Source organism: Camelus bactrianus, chromosome 17, assembly GCF_048773025.1.
Source record: "Camelus bactrianus isolate YW-2024 breed Bactrian camel chromosome 17, ASM4877302v1, whole genome shotgun sequence".
NCBI classification, from domain to species: Eukaryota; Metazoa; Chordata; class Mammalia; order Artiodactyla; family Camelidae; genus Camelus; species Camelus bactrianus.
Genome location: NC_133555.1, coordinates 40,808,156 through 40,824,419, shown reverse-complemented (window position 1 = coordinate 40,824,419; position 16,264 = coordinate 40,808,156). Strand labels below are relative to the sequence as shown.

Genomic DNA, 16,264 nt, shown 5'->3' with positions numbered 1-16,264 from the left:
GACCTCTCTCAGCAACTGTCTGCAGCCCTAAAGGCCCCAGCCAATCCCCAAAGGCCCCCAGCCAAGCCCACAACAGCCCACAACGACCCTGGATTCAGGTCTTAACTTACTTCCTTGGTGGGGTGCTGGGTGGGCTCCCTGGAGGCAGCAGTGTTTAGGGGGGCTGGAAGCTGACATGTGGAGAGGGTCTGCAGGGTGCTGTAGGCTGAGAATAAAGATGGTGCCATATCCTGGAGAGGAGCCCGGAGAAGGTGCAGCAGGCACTGTCTGACAGAACCAGAATGCTCTCTCAAAAACGTTGCCACAGGGAAGAGGTGTTTCCATACCCACCTCAATCCCGGGAACACACAGTGGAGCTGAAGCTTCACTTCCTGTTTGCCTTTGTTGGGTCCATCCCGCGGTGCCAGTCTGAGAGGCAGGGTGAGTGAGGAGGCAGAGACGACGTGTTTAGCCCTATGGGTGGGGTTTGGGTACTGATAAAGCCCACACGCAAGGTAGGAAGGTTGGAGTCTGGATGAGATTGATGGCAATGACTTCCTCTCTACCCTTTGCCTGATGCCCAAGGCCAAGGGGAAGGACTCAGACCTCAGGCAAGGGCACTGCTGGGGCTGGGAGCAGAGCTGGAGCCCTGGGTTTTGGTGAAGACAGGGTCAAGCTGGAGCCTCCCAAGCCTACGGTGCCCCGGCGGATGGGAGGGTCACTCCGGGGGTAACCACAGCAGGCCAGGTGCTGGTATCTCCCCCCACCTCCTCTATCTGCCCTGTGCCCCCTTGTGAGCCCTCCCCCACCTCACTTCTTTAGGCCTCTCCTCCCTCCCCCATGCCCCTATTTCTCATGTGTGACATTCTAGCTTGCTCCCACCCTACCCGAGGACATCTCCTTCTGGTTCTGGCGGGGAAATAAACATGTAGGCTTTTGCAACCAATATCAGAATTGCATTTTGTCTCAAAAGAGCACAGTATGGGCAGTTCTGGAAAATGTCAGATGTCCTCGTCATCTCCAGGGAAGAGGTTCTTACAAGATCCCGAATCTTGCAGAGAGCCCAGAGTGTGGCCAAGAGGCAATTGGGAGATTGGGGGCAGTGAAGGGGGAGAGGTGGATGATGGCTCAGAGGGGGCACCCGTATTTCCAGTAAGGGTGCTCTTCAATGTGGTGGGAAGGCCCAGCCACAGGAGAGACTGGAGGCTCAGGAGCTGGCCCAAGGGCAGCAGGTGGTGGCAGGGATTACGGAGAACGATGTTCTCTCAGGTCCGGCCAGGCCGGCTGCCTGCATGGAAGAGCCGGTGCTGGAGCGTGCGGACCGTCCCCGGGACTGGGAGAGGCCGCTTCCACTCACCCACGCTGCGTGCGCTGGGCCCGGGTCTGTGACTCAGGCAGAAGGAAGCCGGAGCGCTGGAGGGCGGATCTGTCTCCCGGGAGGGCTGGAGCTATTTTTGCTTGACTTTGCCCTCTTCTCTGTTGTAGACGGAGTCCAGCCAAGAGAGAAAACTGAGAAAACAGGTGTATCTTCCAGTTCTCCACTATATATGTATTTCCCCCCCACCCAAAATAATACCATGTAAATTGTTCTCTTTTTTTGATTTCTTTTTTTCCCCTGAGGTCACAGAGCTCCCACTCTTGTGATGCCTAAATATGCCCCTCTGATTCATGAGTTGTTTCGTTTTCTTGTTTGTTATTTAAAAAACTTTTTTAAACATTTTTTATTGATTTATAATCATTTTACAATGTTGTGTCAAATTCCAGTGTTCAGCACAATTTTTCAGTCATACACGGACATATACACAGTCACGTTATTTTCTCTGTGAGCTACCATAAGATTTTGTGTATATTTCCCTGTACTATACTTTATAATCTTGTTTATCTATTCTACATTTTTGAAATCCTATCACTTCCCACTCTCCGCCCCCTTGGCAACCACAAGTTTGTATTCTATGTCTTAGTCTATGTTTTGTATTTATGCTTTTATTTGTTTGTTGTTTTTGTTTTTTAGATTCCACATATGAGCGATCTCATATGGTATTTTTCTTTCTCTTTCTGGCTTACTTCACTTAGAATGACATTCTCCAGGAGCATCCATGTTGCTGCAAATGGCATTATGTTGTCAGTTTTTATGGCTGAGTAGTATTCCATTGTATAAATATACCACCTCTTCTTTATCCAGTCACCTGTTGATGGACATTTAGGCTGTTTCCATGTCTTGGCTATTGTAAATAGTGTTGCTATGAACACTGGGTTGCAGGTGTCATCCTGAAGTAGGGTTCCTTCTGGATATAAGCCCAGGAGTGGGATTCCTGGGTCATACAGTAAGTCTATTCCTAGTCTTTTGAGGAATCTCCATACTGTTTTCCACAGTGGCTGCACCAAACTGCATTCCCACCAGCAGTGTAGGAGGGTCCCCCTTCCTCCACAGCCTCCCCAGCATTTGTCATTTGTGGATTTTTGAATGACAGCCATTCTGACTGGTGTGAGGTGATACTTCATTGTAGTTTTGATTTGCATTTCTCTGATAATTAGTGATATTGAGCATTTTGTTGAGAAAATAATTCACATACCATCCAATTTAGCCATTTAGAGTGTACAATTTCAGTGGTTTTTGATATACTCGAGGAGTTAGCTGTGCAACCATCTCCATAATCAATTTTAGAACATTTTCCTCATCCTGAAAAGAAACCCTGTGTCCATCAGCAATTATTCCCTGTATCTTCCACCCTACCTTCTGCCCTAAGCAACCACTACTCTTCTTTGGGTCTCTAAAGATTTCCCTATTCTGGACATTTCATATAAATAGAATCATACGACATACAGTCAGTCCTTTGTGACTGGCTTCTGCCACGCAGCACAATGATTTTGAGGATAATCCATACTGTGGCAGGTATCAGTGCTTTATGTCTTTTTATTGTGGAATAATATTCCATTGTATGGATACACCACATTTAACACATCTGTTTATCAGCTGACAGACATTTGGGTTGTTTCCACCTTTCGGGTGTAAGAAATAAACACTATTATGAACATGTTGTGGACAAGTGTTTGTGTGGCTATGTTTGCCTTCTCTGCCTCTTGTGTCTATGCCCAGGAAGGGAACTGCTAGGTTACACCTAACACTCCGAGGAGCTACCAGACTGGTTTCCAAAGAGGCTGCACCATTTTACATTCCCACCAGCAGTGCACAGTCATACCTCAGGTGAGTCCCTCCTGCCAGTCAAATAAGGCTCACTAAAGGGATCCCTCTCAGAGCTAGGAAAGCTCTACACAGATGACCAATTCCACACATGTTATCAAAGAAGGCAGTTTGACAAAGCTTGCTTTATCCTGTCTTCCAGGATCAAAGTTGCTGAAATGCAGAAATAAAATCACTTTTCTATCCAGTTTTTTTTTAAGCTCTTAAAAATCACCAGACTAAGATTATTTTACTGCCTTATTGTATTTAAAAAACATATATCCTTTAACGAGGTAGGACACTAAGACAAAGAAAAGGAAGAGAGAGAAAGTGAACCACAGCCAGGTTCAATTCCGGACAGTGGTAGAGCGATACTTATAAATGTTGCATAATTTGTCAGAATCGAAAATAAAACCATAAGCCTCTGAGAGTTTCACTTTGTTTATAAAATGGGGGATTTGGTTAAGTGATCTCTAGGTTTCTTTTTCTCCCAAGCAATCCGCGTTCGACCCAGAATCAAAGTTCCCAGGAGATGTGGTAAGACTCAGCATGGGAATGGACAAAGCAGTGGGGGCTGCCTTCGGGGTCTCCCAGCTGCCTGGCGGCAAGTTGGAGACGGGTCCCTGCACCTCCGAGAAGAAGGGCAAAGCTCCGTGTGCATCACATCCCCAGGCACTGGTCACACTGGTGGAGCCTGACCCCTCTCTCCCTACGCTGGGGTTTCCACAGGAGCTGACAGATGCTGGGAAGAGATGGCTTAAAACCACCTCCTGTGACATCGGGCTGCAGGGGCAGAGCAGGCGCTGTCGGGGTCTGAGAGACTTCGGACCACACCTGGTTTACTCTCCAGACTCAACAGCCCAACTCTTTATTTTCAAGTTAGCATATTCTCAGAGCACGTGAACTCACTTGACTGGCTGCCTAAGGAAGCATAAATCCATGCTAGAAATCATGTTTTCCACAACTAAAGAGCACGCTGCAACCACAGTTTTCTCCAGTACTCACAGAAAACTAGAACTGGCTAGACTGAAAACACGAAATATAATCAAGATACATTTGTTACACAAAGAGTTAAAAAAAAACAAACCCCAAACCCAACATCTAAATTCTTTAAAACGCCAAGGCAGGAAAATGTAGCTAAAGAACTGAATACTTTAAAAAGCTCACCCATCATCAAATTTCTGGAAAAACAAATGTTACAGAAGCCTTCTGTCCTGTTCCACAAAGTCCCAATGGACTTGAAGTAAAAGGAAATCAGATCATTAAAAAAAATCAAAAGAAAGTCTTAAGTATCATAAACTACTTACAAAGAAGGGAATAATTTGGCCCATATTTTGCAGGGGGAAAAGCACAAGCCAGGGTTGAATGCCCAACTTTGAAAACCAGAACATACAACTCATAGCCCTACGCGCTCCTCTGAATTGATCTATGCTCACTTGTACCCCATACATTCTCTCTGACCCGTGCGTGTTGGAGACCTTGTGTCCAGAGATCTGTGGATAATTGCAAGCTCGTACCAATCAGCTATTGTGAGTAATAAGCAGAAGTGGTAAGTTCTGAAATATTTGAAAGCTCACTGAAATTTTTGAAACTCACTGCACCAAAAAAGTGATATGAAAGTATTTATAAGCCTATTAAATGCAGGTGCATGTATTTTAGATAGTCTACCAGTTTCTGGACCAATTTGTAATTATCTATATTGGTCAAAATAATAAAGACTTTAGATCCGGCATAACTAAGTGCACTAGTTAGGATTTTGCCTCGAGGTTTGCACATGCTGGAATATGGACTGTATAAATCAAAGGCAGGCTTTTCACCTGAAAACACACTGAAATGCACTGGCGACTAAAGATACTCCTCAATAGGGTGGGTTGCTTTTCTTTATCCTTTAACTCAGTATTTTATAAGGTTCTCCAGCCAAGCAGCCCCTTCCCCTTTAGCAGGGGAGGGAAAAATGAACCTGAACTCAAATCTAACTGGCTCTGGGCAAGCAGCCCAAATAAAGAAGAATGGTATTTCTATAAAAGCTCTTGTTTGTGTTTAAGAAGATTTTACTTCATAATACATCTAAGTAAAACTGACACTGCATGAAAATGCATCATTTTATTCCGTTTCAATAAACAAAGCAGGGATGGGGGACAAGATGGCGGAGTAGACGCAAAGCTCATCCTCTCCCACAAACACATCAAAAACCACACCTACAGATGGAACAATTTGCATAGAACACCTACTGAACTTTGGCAGAATAGCTCTTACTTTGGAAATACAAGATTCCTCACAAAAACGTGTAGGGGGGAAAAAAAAAGAAAAAGGACATTGGTGTGGGATCTGACCCACGGAGAGGGAGCGGCAAAGGAAGAAACGTGCCCTCACTCTGGGACGCCCCCTTTGCAGTGGGGAGGTCAGTGGGGACAGAAAGGGAGCTTCCAAGGCTCAGAGGAGAATGCAGCAGCCACTCGGCAGACAGAACTGAGAGGAACCAGCACAGAGGGTCCCTGTGACCACCAGACCAAGATGCAAGCTGGCAGGAGTGGGCCAGGATCGGCTGCTGGAGCTCAGACTTCTGCAGATTAAACTGGGGAGAGGACTGGGGCTGGCTGCAGCTCAAAAACGGGTCTGGAAAGCCTCTATTCCAACAACAGAGGAGCAGACCTGGCCCCTGTCAGGGCTGTGACAATCACAGAACAAAAAGGAAGTTGTGCCCAACAGTGAGGGCAGGCTCTGATCACCAAAACACCAACCACACCCCCAATCAAAGAGATAACAGCCAATACACATGGAAGAAAGATGTGACAACCATCCCGACTAAAAACAGCTCTCATGACAAAATTATTAGATGTACACGGTCTACACAGGAATGCTCCCACTTAAAAAAAAAAAAAAAAAAAAAAAAAAGCCCTTCAAGACCACAGCATGTAACTGATGCTCCTAAATCCATACAGTCAGAGAAGCATAAGTAAAATGAAGAGGCAGAAGAACCACTTCCAATGAAAGGAACAAGAGAAGCTCCCTGAAAGAACAAACAATGAAATAAGACCTTGACAGTCTACTAGATCATGACTTCAAAAAGGGGGCAATAAAAGCACTGAAGGAAATAAGAGAGACTATCCACAGAAATGCAGAATACTATAAAAAAGGAAATAGAAACTATAAAGAGAAGCCAATTAAAATCAGAAAACTCAATTGCTGAGATAAAAGCCAGGCTAAAGGCAGTCAAAAATAGACTAAATAATGCAGAAGAACAAATAAGTGATTTATAAGGCAGGATAACAGAAATCACCCAGTTGGAACAGCAGACAGAAAAGCAAATTAGAAGCAATGAAAGAAATATAAGGGACCTAGGGGATAATATAAGCACACCAATATGTGCATACCAGGGGACCCAAAAGGAGAAGAGAAAAGGGGGCTGAAAAGGTATTTGAAGAAATGACAGAAAACTTTCCAAACCTAAAGAAACATAACCAAGTACAGGAAGCACAGAGGGTCCCAAACAAGAACAACGCAAACAGACCTACATCAAGACATTATGAGATGGCTAAAGTTAAAGATAAACAAAAGATTCTAAACACAGAAAGAGAAATAAAGAGTTAGTTACAAGAGAACTCCCATAAGGCTTTCAGCTGATTTCTCAACACTTAAACTGCTGGCCAGAAGGGAGTGGCAAGATATAGTCAAAGTCCTGAATAAGAAAAAGCTGCAACCTACGATATTGTACCTAGCAAGACTATTCTTTAGAATAGAAGGAGAGATAAAGAATCTCACAGACAAGCAAAAACAAATAATTCAACAATACTAAACCTATCCTAAAAGAGATATTGAAAGGTCTACTCTAAATAGAAAAGAAGCAGGAAGCTATAGAAAAGAGTAAAGCATAATTGGAAATATGGTAACTACAGTGAGCTACAAGAGAATAAACATGAAGATGTAAAAGAGGACAACATCATAGAAGGTGGAAGAGGAGAGAAAGAAAATGTAGGTTTTCTTTCCATTCTTCTTAGGATAAGCCTATGTGACTACCAGTCTAAAGCAAATAGATATAGTAATGTAATGGGTTAACACACTTGGAAAACAGGGTAACCATGAATCAAAAGGTCACAGTAGTCACAAAAACTAAAAACAAACCAAGCTAACACACACACACACACACACACACACACACACACACACACATCAAACCACAAAAGGATAAACAAAGAAGAAAACAAAGAAGAAATGCCAAGTCAACTGGAAAACAAAGAATAAAATGGCAATAAACACGTGTCTATCAATAATCACTGTAAACGTCAGTGGATTAAATGCTCCAATCAAAAGACAGAGTGGCAGACTGGAAAATAAAACAAAAGGCTATACTATGATGCCTACAAGAGACCCACTTTAAGGTGAAGGACACATATAGATTGAAAGTGAGGATGGAAAAAGATATTTCATGCAAATGGAAATGACAAGAGAGCGGGAATAGCAATACTCCTATCAGACAAAACAGGCATTAAAACAAAGACCACAGAGAAAGATAAAGAACAACATAATAATACTGATAAAAGGAGCCACACAAGAAGAAGATATTATACTCAGTAACATATATGTATCCAATATAGGAGTACTTTATATATAAAACAAATGCTAACAAATATAAAGGGAGAAATTGATTGGAACACAGTATTAGGAGACTTTCACACCCCACTAACATCATTGGACAGATCTTCCAGACAGAAAATCAATAAGGCAACGGAGATACTAAATGAGAACAGGAGAAACAATAGAACAGTGGGACTTAGCTGATACTTTTAGGACATTACATCACACCAAAACAGAATATATATTCTTCTCAAGTGTACATGGAACATTCTCTGGGACAGGTCACATACTCGGACACAAAAGAAGCCTCAACAAATTTCAGAGGACAGAATTTATTTCAAGCATCTTTTCTGACTACAAAGGCATGGAACTAGAAATCAACCACAGAATAACAAATGATAAAAAAAAAAAAAAAAAAAACACCTGCATGGAGACTAAACAACATGCTACTAAAAAAACCAATGGGTCAACAATGAAATCAAAGAAGAAATTTTAAAAATACCTTGAGACAAATGACAATGAAAACACAACTACACATGGGGGAGGGTATAGCTCAAGTGGTAGAGCACTTGCTTAGCATGCATGAGGTCCTGGGTTCTATCCCCAGTATCTCCTATAAAAATAAATAAACCTAGTTACCTCCCTCCACCAAAATAAAATAATTAAAAAATACAATAATAAATAAAACACAAAGCTATTTTTTAAAAATTAAAAAAGAAACATTTAAAAGAAAACACAACCACACAAAATCTACGGGATATAACGAAAGCAGTCCTAATATGGAAATTCACAGCGATACAGGCCTTCCTCAAAAAAACAAGAAAAATCTCAAATAAACAACCTAACCTACAACCTAAAAAAAGAACAAACAAAACCTAAAGTCAGCAGAAGAAAAGGAGTAAATATCAGAGATGGAATAAATAAAACAGATTTAAAAAAAAAAAAAACAGCAGAAAAGTCAATCAAACCAAGAGCTGGTTTTCTGAAAGAGTAAAGAAAATTGACAAACCTCTGGCCAGGCTCACCAAGAAGAAAAGAGTGAGGACACAAATAAACCAAATAAGAAATGAAAATGGAGAAATTAGAACCAATTACATCACAGAAATTCAAAAAAAATAAAAGAATACTATGAACATCTATATGGCAAAAAATTGGACAACCTAGAAGAATTTGACAAGTTTCTAGAAACATACTGCTCACCAAAAGTGAATTTTAAAAGATAGATAATTTGAACAGATCGATCACAGAATTGCAATAGAATCAGCAATAAATCTCCCTGCAAACAAAAGTCCAGGACCAGATGGCTTCATCAGAGAATTCTAACATAACAAGAAGAACACATACTGATCCTTCTTACTCTTCCAAGATTGAAGAGAAAGGAATGCTCTCAAACTCAATTCTATGAGGCCACCATCATCCTGATACCAAAACTAGACAAAGACACTTAGCAAAAAAAGAAAATTACAGGCCAATATCATTCATAAACATAGATGCAAGAATTCTCAACAAAATATTACTAAACAGAATCCAACAACAAATAAAAAAGATCATACACCATGATCAAGTTAGATTCATCCAAGAAACACAAGGATGGTTCAACATACACAAATCAATCAATGTGATACACCACAGCAACAGAAGAAAGGACAAAAATCACATGATCATCTCAACAGATGCAGAAAAAGCATTTGATAAAATTCAACACCCATTTATGATTAAAAAAAACTCTTCCCAAGATAGATATAGAGGGAACATATCTCAAGAAAATAAAAGGTATTTATGACAAACCCACAGCCAACATAATACTCAACTGTGAAAAGCTGAAAGCCTTCCTGCTAAAATCTGGAACAAGACAAGATTCCCACTCTCATCACTTCTATTCAACACAGTCTTGGAAGTCCTAGCCAATTAGACAAGGAAAAGAAATAAAAGGGATCCAAACTGGCAGAGAAGAGATAAAACTCATCGTATGTCGATGACATGATACTATCTATAGAAAACCCAAAAGGCTCCACACATGAACTACAAGAGCTGACAGAATTCAGCAAGGTAGCAGGATACAAGATTAACATACAGAAATTAGTTGAATTTCTTTATAATAACAGTGAAAACATCAGAAAAAGACAGTACAGAAACAATCCCTTTTAAAATTGCATCCAAAAAAAAAAAAAAAAAACCTTAGGAATAAATCTGACCAAGGAAGTGAAAGACTTACATGCAGAGAACTACACTGACACAGGAAATTAAGGATGACTTAAAGAAATGGAAAGATATCCCATGTTCTTGGATTGGAAGAATTAATATTATTAAAATGGCCATACTACATAAAGCAATCTATACATTTAATATGATCCGTATCAAATTACCCAGGACGTTTTTCACAGAAATAGAACAATCCTAAAATTTATATGGAATCACAAAAGACCCAGAATTGACAAAGCAATATTAAAGAAAAAGAATGAAGCTGGAGGAAAAACCCTCCCAGAATTCAGACAATACTACAGAGCTACAGTAATCAAAAGCTTGGTATTGGTACAAAAACAGACATATGGATCAATGGAACAGAAGACAGAGTGCAGAAATAAACCCACAAGCTTTGGGTCAATTAATATTTGACAAAGGGGGCAAGTACATACAATGGAGTAAAGACAGTTTCTTCAGCAAATGGTGCTGGGAAAACTGGACAGCTGCATGTAAATCAATGAAGTTAGAACACTCCTCCACACCATACACAAAAATAAACTCGAAATGGCTTAAAGACTTCAACGTTAAGACAAGCCACTATAAATCACTTGGAAGAAAACATAGGCAAAACATTCTGTGACATAAATCTTAGCAATATTCTCCTAAGGCAGTCTACCCAGACAAAAGACATATAAGCAAAAATAAACAAATGGAGCCTAATTAAACTCATAAACTTTCACACAGCAAAGGAAACCATAACCAGAACAAAGTGACAACCCAAGGAATGGGAGAAAATATTTGTAAATGATGCAACTGACAAAGGCTTAAATTTCAGAATATGTAAACAGCCCATACAACTTAATAACAAAAAAATTTAACAACCCTACCCAATAATGGGCAGAAGACCTAACTAAGCAATTCTTCAATGAAGACACACCAATAGCCAATAGGCACATGAAAAAATGCTCAACATTGCTAATTTTCATAGAAATGCAAATCAAAACTACAATGAGGGGGGTGGGAAGGGATAGACTGGGAGTTCAAAATTTGTAGATACTGACAGGCATATGTAGAATAGATAAACAAGATTATACTGTATAGCACAGGGAAATACATACAAGATCTTGTGGTAGCTCACAGCGAAAAAAAATGTGACAATGAATATATGTATGTTCACGTATAACTGAAAAATTGTGCTCTACACTGGAATTTGACACAACATTGTAAAATAACTATAACTCAATAAAAAATGTTTAAAAAAATAAATTAAAAAAAAGTTAACTGACGAAAAAAAAAAAACCCTACAATGAGGTATCACCTCACACCAGCCAGAATGGCCATCATTCAAAACTTCAGGAACGATAAATGCTGGACAGTGTGTGGAGAAAGGGAATCCTCCTACACTGCTGGTGGGAACATAATTTGATGCAGCCGTTATGGAAAACAGTATGGAGATTCCTGTGAAGACTAAAACTAGACATACTATATGATCCAGCAATCCCACTCCTGGGCACATACCCAAAGGGAACCTTAATTCAAAAATATATATGCACCCCAAAGATCATAGCAGCACTATTTACAATAACCAAGACATGGAAACAACCTAAATGACCATCAACAGATGGTTGGATAAAGAAGCTATGGTATATTTATACAGTGGAATACTACTCGGCCATGAAAAAGAATAAAATAATGTCATTTGCGGCAACATGGATGGACCTGGAGAACGTCATTCTAACTGAAGCCAGAAAGAGAAACAAAAATACCACATGAGATCACTTGTATGTGGAACCTAAAAAAAAAAAAGAAAAAGACAAATGAACTCATTTACAAAACAGAAACAGACTCACAGACTCAGAAAACAAACTTATGGTTATCAGGAAGGGCAGGGGGTGAGAAGGGATAAATTGGGAGTTCAAGATTTGCAGATACTCACTAATATATATAAAATAGACAAATAACTAGTGCATACTATATAACACAGGGAACTATATTCCATACCTTGTAGTGACTTAGGGTGAAAAAGAATATGAAAACAAATATATGTATGTTCATGTATGACTGAAGCATCATGCTGTATACCAGAAATTGACACAACATTGTAAACTGACTATACTTCAATAAAAAAAAAACACAGAAAAAGGCAAAAATAAACAAATGGGACCTAATTAAACTTACAAGCTTTTGTTCAGCAAAGGAAACCATAAGCAAAACAACCACCTATGAAATGGGAGAAAGTATCTACAAATGATGAGACTTAAAAAGGCTTAATTTCCAGAATATATAAACAGCGCATACAACTTACTAATAAAAAAACAAACAACTTAATCCAAAAATGGGCACAAGATCTAAATAAGCAATTCTCCAATGACCAATGGTCAAAAGGCACAGGAAAAAAGGATCAATATCACTAATTATCAGAGACATGCAATCAAAACTATAATGAAGTATCATTCCACATCAGTGAGAATGGTCATCATTCAAAAGGCCATAAATGATAAATGCTGAAGAGGGTGTGGAGAAAAGGGAACCCTCCTACACTGTTGGTGGGAATGTAGGTTAGCGTAGCCATTATGGAAAACAGTATGGAGATTCCTCAAAAAACTAAAATTAAGAGTTATCACATGATCCAGCAATCCCGCTCTTGGGCATCTACCTGGAGGGAACTGTAATTCAAGAAGAGACAAGCACCCCAGCGTTCACAGCAGCACTATATACAATAGTCAAGACATGGAAGCAACCTAAATGTTCATTGACAGATGAATGAATAAAGGATCTGTGGTATATTTATACAACAGAATACTACTCTGCCATAAAAAAGAATTTGTAGCAACATGGATGGGCCTGGAGATGGTCATTCTAAGTGAAGTAAGCCAAAGTAAAATACCATATGATATCACTCATATATGGAATCCAAAAAAAAAAAAAAAAAAAAAAGGATAGAAAAGGAAAACACTAACGAACTTATCCACAAATCAGAAAGAGATTCACAGACATAGTAAACAAACTTATGGTTACCAAGCAAAAAGGGGTGGAATGGGATAAATTGGTATTTCGAGATTTGCAAATATTAACTATTATATATAAAAAAGATAAACAAGTCTCCTGTATAGCACAGGGAACTATATTCAATATCTTGTAGTAACCTATAATGAAAAAGAGTATGAAATGAATATACCTATGTATGTATGACTGAAACATGCTGTTCACCAGAAATTGACATTGTAAGTGACTATACTTCAATAAAAAGTTAAATTTAAAAAACTTACACAAACAACACAGCACACTGAATTTACAAATCTGTTAAAAAAAAAACCCACATAAATCCTAAAATTAAAACAAGCAAAAAACAGAAAAACGTTACCAAATCAGGTTCTTTTTGTCCGACATGCAGCAAGCCAAAATGCTGAGAAGCCAAGGTCTGGAGCAAACCAAAACGCTAAGCTGCCGAGGTCTGCAGCTACTAGCTAAAACGCTAAAACGCTGAAGTTTGCAACAAGCCAAAACACTAAAATACCGAAGTTTGCAGCAAGGCAAACGCTGAGACGCCGAGGTTTGCAGCAGAGTGGGTTATAAAGAGCAGGGCGGACCCAGGGGTGGGGCCCGTGGGGAAGGTGATCGTGAAAAGGTGTGGAAACCATCGTTCTGCGCAGATGTAACTAAGATACACGCCTCTTCACCTTCAAAAATGGAGGCACTGAGCGTCATTTGAAGGTGGAGCTTTCCGGCCTCTGACGTAAAAGGGGCGTGGAGTGGACACTTGCGCATGCCCAGTTGTAGAGTCTGCGGTCCTATTCAGTCTTAACCAGCCCAGTCTCAACTAGACACAGCTGGGTCTCAGCTCTGTTCAAACTGCAGGCAGCTGACTCTAAACTCCTGAAGACTAACTCCCGCAAACATCTAATTGTTTAGACCAAGTGCAACTTGGAGAGAATGCAAGTCTGAAAAAGACCTTGATTAGTGAAGGCAGGTGAAATAAATTCAACCAATAATTACTCATGGTTTCAAAAAGATTATTCCCAAAAGAAAAATTCAAGACAATCGGAAACAAAAAAACCAACTTCACTAGTAAAGAAAGAAATGCGAAACAGAACAAGATATCATTTTTCGTGTATCAAATTGGCAAAGTACTTTGAATTCTAATTCTGAGTGCTGGAAAGAGTGTAGAGGAGAGATACTGGTTGGATGTAAACTGGTAAAACCTTTTGTAATTTAATAAAATATGTGAAAAGAAATAAAATGCTCTTAATCTTTGGAAAATACAAAGCAGGAACATATTCTGGAAACTGCAGAATCTTAATACTGCTTGGAAATTTACAAAACAGAGCATAAACATTTTATTTAAAATCAGGGATAGGAGAAACTTGCTATGTAACTTCACCTTAAACAATTCTAAATAGAAGAGCAGCTGTCTGTTTTTCCCCCAATTCACTGAATTTACAGAAAAGATTAGCAGGTGAAGTTGAAACCAAAGCAAAATTCTATGACAATTTGTATTTTCAAAATAACAAATTACTTTCTTATAATGCCAATTTCAATTACTGATTATCAGCAACAAGCAATGAATTATCATGTTAGCTATGAAATTATTGTTAAATTGTTAGGTGTGACAATAGCATTGTGGTCAACTTAAAAAGTCATAATAACTTGTTAGAGATACATCCAGGACATAGTGCAGATATATGGGTGAAACGAAATAATGAGTGAGATTTGATTTTAAAACTTCTGAACCACCCCCAGCAAATAAAGTGTATGTGGGTGGGGGAGAGAATGAGTGAGGATTAGGTATAAATGAAACAAGAAGAGAAAATGTTGATAGTTACTGAAACTAGGTTAAAAAAAAAAAAAAGAATTCTTCCCCAATTTTGTGTGTATTTAAAATTCTTCACAATAAAAACAAACTACTAAGTTATCGTGTTGAACATTGTAATTCATTAAAATTTACTAAGAAAAGAATAGGATTGACTAATGTCAAATATTTAAATAAAAATGCTGACCATAAAATATAGCCTTCACTGTGGGTTTCCTAAAATAAAGATTCTGTTTTTAACCAAAGTCTTTGTTGGATCTTGGTTTTCAGCCCTGTGTGTGTTTTTGAAAGTTAACCACTGCAATTAAATAATATTCAAAAAGTTAATAATTTACAAACAAATTAGAATCCATGTCATAAAATGACTATGATTGCAACTGGCTCTGCTCAAATCTGTACAAAGACTAATGGCATTTGTAATTAGAATGCAAAATCACACTTTGTGTGATTAACAAAGACACTGCAGATGCAGGGAGATGTAACAAGTTCCTTATTTGCAAGCCTGGATGCCCCGCCTTTCAGTGTTCATTCCTTCTAATCACTGGTTCCACAAGACCAAGTCTGTAGCCTCACACGCGAGGACTTAATTGCTTTCCTTGTGTCACTGACTAGATGTGCACTTGTTTGTAATCTCCAAATGTTCAAGCATAAAGTTGTTTTCCTTTAATAGTCAGAGAATGTTACACATTTATATAATCAAACAGAATGTTATACATTTATATAATTTAGCATCTATAATTTAGTATATATAATTTAGAATGTTGCATATTTATATAATTTAGTATATATACACATTTATATAATTTATACATTTATATAATTTAGTATGTGTAATCTGTTCATATTATTTTTAAAAAAGAGAATATTTCTTGGAGCTAATAATAGTCTAAAACAGAGTGTCAGGGTAACGCTTTCCTATAGAGACGTCCCAAGTTTCAACGACTATTAATGGACTTGCTAGAGCAGAAGCTGCTTATGGGAACAAGGAAGACTGTGGTGGCATCTGATTTAGCAACAATCACTTGGCTAAATCATATCAAAATTTCAGGGTGACCTGGGACTAGGTTGATCTGGATGGGGAATCTGACTTCCCATACAAGATAGTCACAGACCCCAAGTTCAATGAGGCCCCTCCCCAGCCTCCATTATGTGAAGGAACAAAGAGCAAGGCTCACAGGAAGACTGTCCAGTGGTCTAGACTTAGAGTGGGTCCCCCCAGGAGTAGACCCAGGGACAAGAATTCTTGTACAAACAAGTAACTGGGGAGGTGATCACAGGAGGTCCCCACGTGTTGGGGAGTAGGGAAGTGAGACAAGGATGGATGCTTCCTTGAAGAGGCAACTGGGGACGCTGGAAGGCAGCTCAGAACACAGAGTATCTCAACTGAATTACTTGACACGTTTCTCGGGTTTAATGATAATTGTGATTTGCTAAAACGTCAAAAGCTGAAGTTTTTGGTGCTCCATTCTTTGAATATCTTGATTAAAGAGGTCTAATTGATTTTGAACAAAACACAACCAAAATTTAAAGTAATT

The 16,264-nt window shown here is 39.1% G+C and overlaps 1 long non-coding RNA gene across 7 annotated transcripts in view; it reads right to left on the bottom strand.

Annotated features, from left to right (window-relative positions):
* LOC105061749 (uncharacterized) overlaps nt 1-16,264 on the bottom strand; it is a 31,035-nt gene that overhangs the window by 12,626 nt on the left and 2,145 nt on the right. The window contains exons 1-4 of one of the 7 annotated variants that reach the window (XR_006721633.2): nt 13,284-13,645; nt 1,337-1,488; nt 331-453; nt 111-205 (exon numbers count right to left, since the gene is read on the bottom strand). This is a non-coding gene — a long non-coding RNA (uncharacterized LOC105061749). Of the gene's footprint in view, nt 1-110; nt 268-330; nt 454-1,336; nt 1,489-13,283; nt 13,646-16,264 lie in introns of those variants that run through there. The other 6 variants (XR_006721629.2, XR_006721631.2, XR_006721632.2 and 3 more) reach the window with 6 other exon arrangements.